The 10,862-nt window shown below is 51.7% G+C and overlaps 1 pseudogene; it reads left to right on the forward strand.

The window, feature by feature from the left end:
* Positions 1–7,842: 7,842 nt before the first annotated feature.
* Positions 7,843–8,390, forward strand: LOC132223585 (ferritin, mitochondrial-like; annotated as a pseudogene).
* The last annotated feature ends 2,472 nt before the right edge of the window (positions 8,391–10,862 follow it).

Raw genomic sequence — 10,862 nt, forward strand, 5'->3', positions numbered from 1 at the left:
TAGCTGGTCATTAGCCACCCCACACTGAAAGCTGGCCTCCATTTAACCTCCCCACTCACTTCCCATCTCACATCTTTAGTCTCAGTATGAGAACTGAGTTTACATTTGTCCTGATGGGAAGAAAGACAGACTCCAAGTGCCCTGTGGGTATTGTGTACTAAGGCAATGTTGTGAAAGATCAATTCTGGGGTCACAGGGACCTGAATTTCCAAAGACAGCTTTGACTTTTTTAAAAAAATATTTTTATTCATTTCAGAGAGGAAAGGAGATGGAGTGAGATAAAAACATCAATGATGAGAATCACTGATCATGTGCCTCTTGCACACCCCCTACTAGGGGTTGAGCCCATAACCTGGGAATATGCCCTTGACCAGAATCAAACTTGTGACCCTTCAATCTGCAGGCCAATGTTCAGTCCACTGAGCCAAACCGGTTAGAGCTGGCTTTTTACTTTTCTTTTTATTGCTGAAAGTATTATACATGTTCCTTTTTTACCCCTAGTGACCTCTCCCAGCACCTTACCCCCAAATCCTTCACCACCCCATTGTCTGTGTCCATGGGCTATGCATATATGCACATGAGTTCAGTGGTTGAATTCTTCCTCCCTCACCCTCTCCTGCTTTCCCTCTGAGGGTTGCCAGTGTGTTCCATGTCTCTTTGACTCTAGGTCTATTTTTTTCATCACTTTATGTTCTTAGTTATTTTTCACATATGACTGAGATCATATGATATTGATCTTTCTCCCACTGGCTTATGCAAATTAACTGCCATCTTTGTTGGGTTAATTTGCATAGTCATCCTGATTGGCTGGTTGGCATAGCAGAGTGACACCAATTTGCATGTTTCTCTTTTATTAATATAGACCAGAGGCCTGGTGCACAAAAATTTGTGCACTGCCGGGGGGCGGGGTGGTCCCTCAGCCCCACTTGTGCCCTCTCACAGTCTGGGACCACTCGGGAGATAATGACCTGCTGGCTTAGGCCCACTCCCGGGTGGCAGAGGGCAGGCCCAATCCCTAGGTGCAGCCCCTGGTCCGGCTCAGAGTAGGGCCGATTTCTGGGTTGAGGCACCACCCCCTGTCACAATCAAGGCAGGGTCAATGGGGAGGTTGCGGCTTCACCCCCTCTGACGCACAGAGCAGGGCCCAACAGGGGTGTTGGGGCTCCGTACCCTGTCACACACAGAGCAGGGCCAATCAGGGGGTTGGGGAGCTCCCCCCGTCAAGCACAGAGCAGGGCCAATAGGGGAGTTGGGGCACTGCCCCCTGTCACACACAGAGCAGAGCAGATCAGGGGGTTGGGGAGCTTCCCGCTATCAGGCACAGAGCAGGGCTGATCAAGGGGTTAGGGCGCCATCCCCTGTCATGAACAGAGCAGAGAGGATAGAGAGTTCTGGCCCCATCCCCTGTCACACACAGAGCCGCAGGGCGATCTGGGGGTTTTGGCGCTGCCCCCTCTCACACTGCTCCAGGGGTCAGGAGGCCTTGCGGCTCCACTGATTCCAGTGCTGGGAGGCCTCGCAGCTCTGCTTGTCACCAGGGCAGTGAGGTCTCGCTGCTCAGCTGATCCGGTGCTAGGAGGCCTCGCAGCTCCGCTGATCCCGGGTTCGGGAAGCCTCATGGCTCCGCTGATCCCGGGTTTGGAAGGCCTTGCGGCTCTGCTGATCCTATTGCTGGGAGGCATATTACCCTTTTACTATATACTATAGAGGCCTGTTGCATGGGTGGGGGCCGGCTGGTTAGCCCTGAAGGGTGTCCCGGATCAGGGTGGGGGTCCTGCTTGGGTGCCTGGACAGCCTGGATGAGGGGATGGTGGCTGATTTCAGTTAGTCACACCACCTACAGGGTGGGTGTCCCCACTGGGGTGCCTGGCCAGTCTGGGTGAGGGGCTGAGGGCCGTTTTCAGGCTGTCTGGTGACTAAAGCTCCCAACCTCTCCTTTCTTTCTTTCTTTTTTTTTTTTATTCTGGGATTTATTTACCTTCTATGGTTGTCACTGCAGCTGAGAGCCAGCTTTAGCTCTGAGACTCGGCTCCAGCTCTGAGACCTCGGCTGCTGAACCCAGGTATCTGGTTTGTTGGCTTCTATAAATGGAACACTGTTGCAAATCCAGCTTGGCCGGCTGGTTGAAAGCATGGTGTTTGTTTAGCTTTTATAATTGCAACATTGTTTCTTAGAGTGCAGCTCAGAGGCCAGCAGTGGCAGGCGGGGAACCTTGGCTTCCTCCATCACTGGAGCAAGCAAGCCTCCTGTTTGCTTCAGCTGCCCGGCTGCCCGCCGCCATCTTGGTTGGCAGTTAATTAGCATATCACCCTGATTAGCCAATGGGAAGCATGTTGGAGGTATGGTTAATTACCATGTTTGTCTATTATTAGATAGGATAAAAAAACCAAGTGACCAAAATGCCCAGTCACTATGACATGCACTGTGGCTGGCCAACCGGCCTGATCAGGGGTGGTGCTGACCAGTCAACCTCTCACGTTCTCTCCCTTGGGCTGGCCCAGGCCCAATTAGCCTGATTGAGGCAGGCTGGCTGGACCCCACCCATGCATGAATTCATGCACCGGGACTCTAGTCCTATCTAATAAAAGAGAAACATGGTAATTAGCGTACATCCGCTACCCTTCCCATTGCAAATTAACTGCCAACAAAGATGGCGGTTAACCGCCAACAAACATGGCAGTTAATTTGCATACATAGGCGCAATGATGGGAGGCCATAGGGGAAGGATGGTGATTGGAAACACAGGCGGCAGGCAAGAGCTGGGAGGCACTGCCCATGGCCCTGAATCGGAGAACTGGCTGTCTTTGCCCACCCCCTTGCCGGTGATCGGAGAAGCCAGAGCAGGGAACGGAAGAGGCCGGTGCCCACCTCTTCCCTGGCCGCCCCTGCCAGGGATGAGCAACCGGAGATCCCACAGCAGGAAAGGGGGGCCTGCAGCCAGCCCCCCTGTGCGCCTGCCCCTGGGTTGCTGCAGAGATCAGGGAGCAGGAAAGACTGGCCTCTAGCCAGCCCCCATGTGCGCCTGCCCCTGGGTAGCCATGGCGATCACAGAGCAGGAAAGGGCGGCCTGCAGCCAGCCCTGTGTGCTCCTGCACCTGGGTCACCACTGCGATCCCACAGCAGGAAAGGGGAGCCTGCAGCCAGCCCCCATGTGCGCCTGCCCCTGGGTCGTCCCAGGGATCATGGAGCAGGAAAGGGCAGCCTCTAGCCAGCCCCCCTATGTGCCTGCCCCTGGGTTGCCCCTGCGATCCCAGAGCAGGAAAGAGCGGTCTCTATCCAGCCCTCCTGTGTGCCTGCCCTTGGGATTACAGGGGCGATCAAGGAGCAGGAAAGGGAGGCCTGCAGCCAGCCTCCATGTGCGCCTGTCCCTAGGTTGCTCTGGCGATCCCACAGCAGGAAAGGGCGCCCCACCCTGGCCACAGCTCAAGGGAGAGTACAACATGCAGTGGAGGCCAGGAGCCTGAGAGATCAACAGAGAGGGGCGCCTCCCAGGTGTGGCTGGGGGCAGGCCCCCAGCAGACACACACACACACACACACACACACACACACACACACACACACACAAACGGGACGCCTGCACCGAGCCTCTGCTGCCAGACTGTGGCCATCAGTAGGACAACTACTGAGGGCTCCCGGACTGAGGGGCAGGCTTGGCTGAGGGAACCCCATCCCCCAGTGCACGAATTTCGTGCACTGGGCCTCTAGTATATATATAATTAAGAAAATGTCAAAAGTTTACTGCCTATCTTTCTTCTAGGAGTTTTATGGTTTTGCATCTTATAGTTAACTCTTTAATCAGTTTTGAGTTTATTCTGATATATAGTGTAAGAAAATGGTCTAGTATCATTTTTGCATGTATTTGTCCAGTTTTCCCAGCACCATTTATTGACTAGAGTTATGGCAAACCTATGACATGTGAACTCATTTTTTAGTTGATTTTTCTTTGTTAAATGGCATTTAAATATATAAAATAAATATCAAAAATATAAATATTTGTTTTACCATGGTTGCAAATATCAAAAAATTTCTATATGTGACACGGCACCAGAGTAAAGTTAGGGTTTTTCAAAATGCTGACATGCCGAGCTCAAAAGGTTCGCCATCACTGGACTAGACTGTGCTTATCCCATTGTATGTTCTTCCCTCCTTTGCCATAGATTAATGGCCCGTATAGGTGTGAGTTTGTTTCTGGGTTATTTCGTTTCATTGAGCTATACACCTTTTGCCAGTAGCATGTTGTTTTGATTACTAGGGGCTTGTAGAATAGTTTTATCAATGGTAGCATGATACCTCCAAACTTTGTTCTTCTGTCTCAAGATTGCTGTGGCTACATGGGGTCTTTGTGTTTCCATGTCAATTTTGGGATAATTTGTTCCAGTTCTATGGTAAATGCCATTGGTATGTTGATATTGATTGTGTTGAATCTATATATTCCTTTTGGTACTATGGACATTTTTTACATTAATTGTTCCTATCCGTAAGAAACAGTTTATGCTTTTATTTATTTGCTTCCACTTCAATTGCGTTCTTCAGTGTGTTATTATTTTCAGAGTTCAGACGTTTTACCTCTTTGGTTAAATTTACTGGCATGTATTTTTGATGCAATTGTAAATGGGATATTCTTTTAATACATTTTTTATTGATTAAGATATTACATATGTGTCCTTATCCCCACATTACCCTCTACCCCCCCCCCCCCGCTCATGCCATCACCCCCCCCCCCTCGTTGTCCGTGTCCATTGGTTAGGCCTATATGCTTGCACATAAGTCCTTTGGTTTATCTTTCCCCCTTACCCCCACCCTCCCCTACCTTCCCTCCAAGGCCCAACAGTCCAATCAATGCCTCTCCATCTTTGGATCAGTCCTTGTTCATCAGTTTATGTTGTTCATTATATTCCACAAATGAGTGAGATCATGTGGTATTTATCTGCTCTCCAGTTCCATCCATGCTGTGACAAATGGTAAGAGTTCCTTTTTCTTCTTCCTCTTCTTAAAGAATACCTTTCAGCATTTCATATAATGCTGGTTTGGTGGTGATGAACTCCTTTAGCGGTTTCTTATCTGTGAAGCTCTTTATCTGACCTTCTATTCTGAATGATAGCTTTGCTGGATAAAGTAATCTTGGTTGTAGGTTCTTGGCATTCATCACTTTGAATATTTCTTGCCACTCTCTTCTAGCTTGCATGGTTTCTGTTGAGAAATCAGCTGACAGTTGTATGGGTACTCCTTTGTAGGTAAGTGACTGTCTTTCCCTTGCTGCTTTTAAGATTCTCTCTTTGTCTTTTGCTCTTGGCATTTTAATTATGATGTGTCTTGGCGTGGTCCTCTTTGGGTTCCTTTTGTTTGGGGTTCTCTGTGCTTCCTGGACTTGTAAGTCTATTTCTTTCACCACGTAGGGGAAGTTTTCTGTCATTATTTCTTCAAATAGGTTTTCAATATCTTGCCCTCTCTCTTCTTCTGGTACCCCTATAATTCTGATGCTGGTACGCTTGAAGTTGTCCCAGAGGCTCCTTACACTATCTTCATATTTTTGGAATCTTTTTTCTTTGTCAGTTGGGTCTTTTTTGTTTCTTCGTATTTCAAATCTTTGACTTGATTCTTGGGATCCTCTTGTCTGCTGTTGGATCTCTGTGTATTATTCTTTAATTCAGCATGTATGCTTAATTTCTAGTTGGTCCTTTTTCATAGCCTTGAGAGTCTCACTAGATTTATCGAGGGTCTCACTAAATTTATCGGCAGTTTCCATAAAATTCTTGAAAAACCTTATAAACGTGGCCTTGAACTCTATATCCAGTTGTTTGCTTTCCTCCATTTCTGTCATTTGTGACCTGTTTCTTTGTCTCTGCATTTGTTATGCTTCCCTGTGTTGGTAGAGTGGTTTTGTGTGCTAGGTGTCCTGTAGGGCCCAGTGGCTCAGCCTCCCCAGTTACCTGAGGTGGACACTCTTGGTGCACCCCCTTGTGGGCTTTTTGCAGTCTTATTGTAGTTATGCCTTGATTGTTGTAGGATCACTGGGAGGAATTGACCTCCAGGCTAATTGGCAGTGAGAATCAGCTGTGTCTGCAGTGGGAGAACTTCTGTGCTGAAGACACCCTTCTGGGGCAAGACTTGCTTCAGTGGGGTTTTGGTGCTCACTGAGTCTGCACCCTGAGTGTGTCCCTGATGGATCTGAGGAGTTGTAATCTGGGTAGTCCCCCTCTGACTACTGGGTACACTGGCTCTTGGATCTAAGGAGGTGCTAATTTAGCCTCTGCCTGAGGTTACACAGCAGGAGCTATGAAGAGAACTGCAGATCACCCTTCCTTTTTTGGAGTTTGGAGTACCCTGATGAGGCCCAGCTGTGAAGCAATGCAAGCCGCTGTGGGGCCTTGGGCCTTCTCTTGGAAGTTCTGGGTCTGTTTGGCCCAGCTGCAGTTAGGTAATTTTCAGGTTGCAAAGGGCCGGGGCATTCATATGCAAAAGCCTCTGCCGAAGCCTGGGTGGGGCAGGGTCTCAGGGAATCAAAGGGCGGAGCAAGCAGCTATGGAGGATTCTAAGCCCTGCCCTAAGGGGCTGCGCATCTCAGTGTTTCGGTAATTGCTGCAAGCACCTCTGAGGGAAAGCCGACCTCAAGTTCCAAGTTCTGCCCGCTGCCAGACAGTCCACTTTCTCCCTGTATGAGTCCTGGGTCCCCAGAGACTTCCCAGAACCGGAGTTCAGAGCAATCGGGAGCTTGTGATTCCCTCCCGATTCAAGAAGACAGCCGGGTCCGCCTCTGTACCTCTGCACTTTACTTCCGCAGCTCCTCTGGCTCTCAGTGTGCTTTTCTTTCCTTCTAGTTGTAGAATTTCCACTCAGCCAGCCTTCCTGTAGTTCTGGATGATGTCCGTTTTGTCTTTATGTTGTTTTTTTGAAGTTGTTGTGGGAGGCAGCATGTTTTTTTAAATTTCTTTTCTGATGTTTCATTATTGGTACATAAAATTGGTATGGATTTCTGAATACTAATTTTTTATCCTGTAAATTTACTAAATTCATTTACCAGTTCTAATAGTATTTTGATGGAATCTTTAGGATGTCAGCCTTGAGACCATGGGAACTGTCCCCGTTGGGGCAGACAGGGCGGGCGGAATGTGTTTCAGGGCTGTGCTGAGAGATGGAGAGGAGACAGAGTAAAGGGCGGGAAGGCAAGTTCACAGGAGGGAATATGGGAGGTGGAGAGTCAGTGAGGCTGTGGAGGCTGGGCTCTGCTGGCAGAGAGGGGAGCCTTGATGGTGAACAGGAGGAAGTGGAGGTCGCTGGCGTCACCAGGCCGAGGACCCGGGTCAGGCTGTGGGATCTGTGGGTGCCGACGCTGACGTCATTCTGATGAAGCTTTGGGATTCATGCTGATGCAATAAGGATACCCCAAAAGGGCTGGGTGGAGGTTAAGGAAACAACCCCATCAGGACCACATTCACACAAGTTGCCCCGAGAACTCAAGTGCAGTTGATGTCCTGGCAGCGGTTGCACTGTGCTCATGGGTCACACTTCAAAATGCCATGAAGGCCAGGGCCCAGCATGAGACGGGCATGGAATCCGGAGAAGGTCAGCGTAGCCCGCCTCCTCGGGGCCTCCTCACGCCCCCCCCCCCCCCCTGTGAGGAGACCCTCACTCCTCCCCCAGGCCCCTGAGTAACGGTCACTGCTTCGGGTTCCCTCGGAGCCAACCGCCACCACCAGCGGCCTGCACCCTTCCGCGTGTCTTGTCGCTGCAGCCGCCTGACTCCGGTGCCCTGCCCTCTCCCGGGAACTTCCGAGACTCCAGCAGCCTGCAGCTGTGACCCGCTGGCCTCCTCCTCCGCCCCGCTACTGCGCCTGCAGACATGGCCACTCCTCCGCCCTCCTCTGAGCACCAGAGCTACCATCCAGACTGCGAGGCCGCCATCAACCAGCAGATCGGCCTGGAGCTCTACGCGGCCTCCGTGTACACCTCCATCGCCGGCTACTTCCAAAGGCCCGACCGGGCCTGGTAGCAGGGCTCCCAGTACTTCCAGAAGTGGGCCCTCAAGAAGAGGGAACAGGAGGAGCAGCTTCTGTGGCTGCAGAGCCAGCGCGGGGGCGAGTCCTGCTGGAGAACGTCCCCCGGCCGCAGCAGCACGAGTGGGACAGCAGCCTGATGGCCCTGGAGCTGGCCCTGCTCCTGGCGAAGAGAGTGGACCAGGGCCTGCGGCACCTGCACCCCCTGGCCACCCACCAGGAGGACGCCCACCTGTGCGAGTTCCTGGAGAGCCACTGCCTGCACCCACAGGCCGCCTTCCTCCAGGAGCTGGGAGACCACATCAGCCAGCTGCACCAGATGCAGGCCCCCGAGTCTGGCCTGGAGGAGGACCTGCTCCACAACCTCACCCTGGGGGTCAGAGAGGAGCAATGACAGGGACTGCCTTCCCGAGAGCCGTGGGGGCCTCCCTGGCTCTGTGCCCGGATGCCCATGGCCATATAGTCCATGAAAAACGGGCACCTCAGTTCCGTGTTCAAGGTTCACTGTCTCTTTAAATAAAGTCATTGGTTCTTAAATAAATAAAGGTCTTTCTCTGATTCCTGTGAGCAAATCCCTCACATTTCAGTTTTAAAAAAGCTATCCAGGAGTCTCCACCAAGGACTCAATTAGGTGCAGCTCAAAACCCTGAATGGAGGAGGGAGGAGGGATTCCATAGGACCCTGATGGAGGAGGGAGGAGGAATTCCATAGGACCCTGATGGAGGAGGGAGGAGGAATTCCATAGGACTCTGATGGATGGAGGAAGGATTCCACAGGACCCTGGATGGAGGGAGGAGGGATTCCATAGGACCCTGATGGAGGGAGGAAGTGGGATTCCACAGGACCCTGATGGATGATGGAGGGATTCCATAGGATCCTGATGGAGGAGGAAAGAGGGATTCCATAGGACCTTGATGGAGGGAGAAGGGATTCCATCGGACCCAGATGGAGGTGGGAGAAGGGATTCCATAGGACCATGATGGAGGAGGGAGGAGGAATTACATAGAACCCTGATGGATGAAGGAGGGATTCCATAGGACCCTAGATGGAGGAGAGATGTGGGATTCCATAGGACCCTATTGGAAGAAGGACGGATTCCATAGGACCCTGATGGAAGGGGGATGGGGGATTCCATAGCACCCTGATGGAGAGAGGAGGGATTCCATCGGACCCAGATGGAGGTGGGAGAAGGGATTCCATAGGACCATGATGGAGGAGGGAGGAGGAATTCCATAGAATCCTGATGGATGGAGGAGGGATTCCATAGGACCTTGGATGGAGGGAGGAGGGATTCCATAGGACCCTGATGGAGGGAAGGAGGAGGGATTCCACAGGACCCTGATGGATGGAAGAGGGATTCCATAGGATCCTGATGGAGGATGGAGGAGTGATTTCATAGGACCCCGATGGAGGTAGGAGGGATTCCATAGGACCCTGGATGGAGGAGGTAGGATGGAGTCCAAAGGACCCAGATGGAGAGAAAAAAAAAAGGATTCCATAGGATAGAGTTGGGGGCAGGGAGGAGGGATTCGATAGGATCCTGGATGGAGTGAGGAAGGATTCCATAGGACTCTGGATAGAGGAGGAAGGAGGGATTCCATGGGACCATGGATGGAGGAAGTAGGAATACCATGGGACCCTGATGGAGGGAGTAGGGATTCCACAGGACCCTAGATGGAGAGAGGAGGAATTCCATAGGACCCTGGAGTGAGGGAGGAGGGTTCTATAGGACCTAATAGATGGAGTGAGGAGGGATTCCATAAGATCCTGATGGAGGAGAGATGAGGGATTCCATAGGTCCCTGATGGAGGGAGGAGGGATTCCATAGGACCCTGATGGAGGGAGGAGGGATTCCATAGGATCCTGATGGAGGGAAGAGGAGGGATTCCATAGGATCCTGATGGAAGGAGGGAGGAGGGATTCCATAGGTCCCTGATGGAGGAGGGAGGAAGGATTCCATAGGACCCTGATGGAGGGAGGAGGGATTCCATAGGAGACCGATGACGTGAGGGAGATATTCCATAGGAGGTAGGGAGGTGGGATTCCATAGGACGCTGGATGGAGGGAGGAGGGATTCCATAGGACCCTCATGGAGGAGGGAGGAGGGATTCCACAGGGCCCTGATGGAGGAGGGAGGAGGGATTGCATAAGACACTTATGGGGGGAGGAGGGAATCCATACGACCCTGATGGAGGGAGGAGGGATTCCATAGGACCTTGGATGGAGAGAGGAGGAATTCCTTAGGACCCTGGAGTGAGGGAGGAGGGGTTCTATAGGACACAATGGATGAAGTGAGGAGGGATTCCGTACGACCCTGATGGAGGGAGGAGGGATTCCATAGGACCCTGATGAAAGGAGGAGGAATTCCATAGGATCCTGATGGAGGGAAGAGGAGGGATTCCATAGGATCCTGATGGAAGGAGGGAGGAGGGATTCCATAGGTCCCTGATGGAGGAGGGAGGAAGGATTCCATAGGACCCTGATGGAGGGAGGAGGGATTCCATAGGAGACCGATGACGTGAGGGAGATATTCCATAGGAGGTAGGGAGGTGGGATTCCATAGGACGCTGGATGGAGGGAGGAGGGATTCCATAGGACCCTCATGGAGGAGGGAGGAGGGATTCCACAGGGCCCTGATGGAGGAGGGAGGAGGGATTGCATAAGACACTTATGGGGGGAGGAGGGAATCCATACGACCCTGATGGAGGGAGGAGGGATTCCATAGGACCCTGGACAGAAAGAATAGGTATTCGTTAGGATCATGATGAATGAGGGAGGAGGGATTCCATACACCTTGGATGGAGGAGGTAGAGGGAGTCCATAGGACCCAGATGGAGGGAGGGACAAAGTATTCCATACGATCCAG

The sequence above is a fragment of the Myotis daubentonii genome, chromosome X (assembly GCF_963259705.1).
Source record: "Myotis daubentonii chromosome X, mMyoDau2.1, whole genome shotgun sequence".
NCBI lineage: Eukaryota > Metazoa > Chordata > Mammalia > Chiroptera > Vespertilionidae > Myotis > Myotis daubentonii.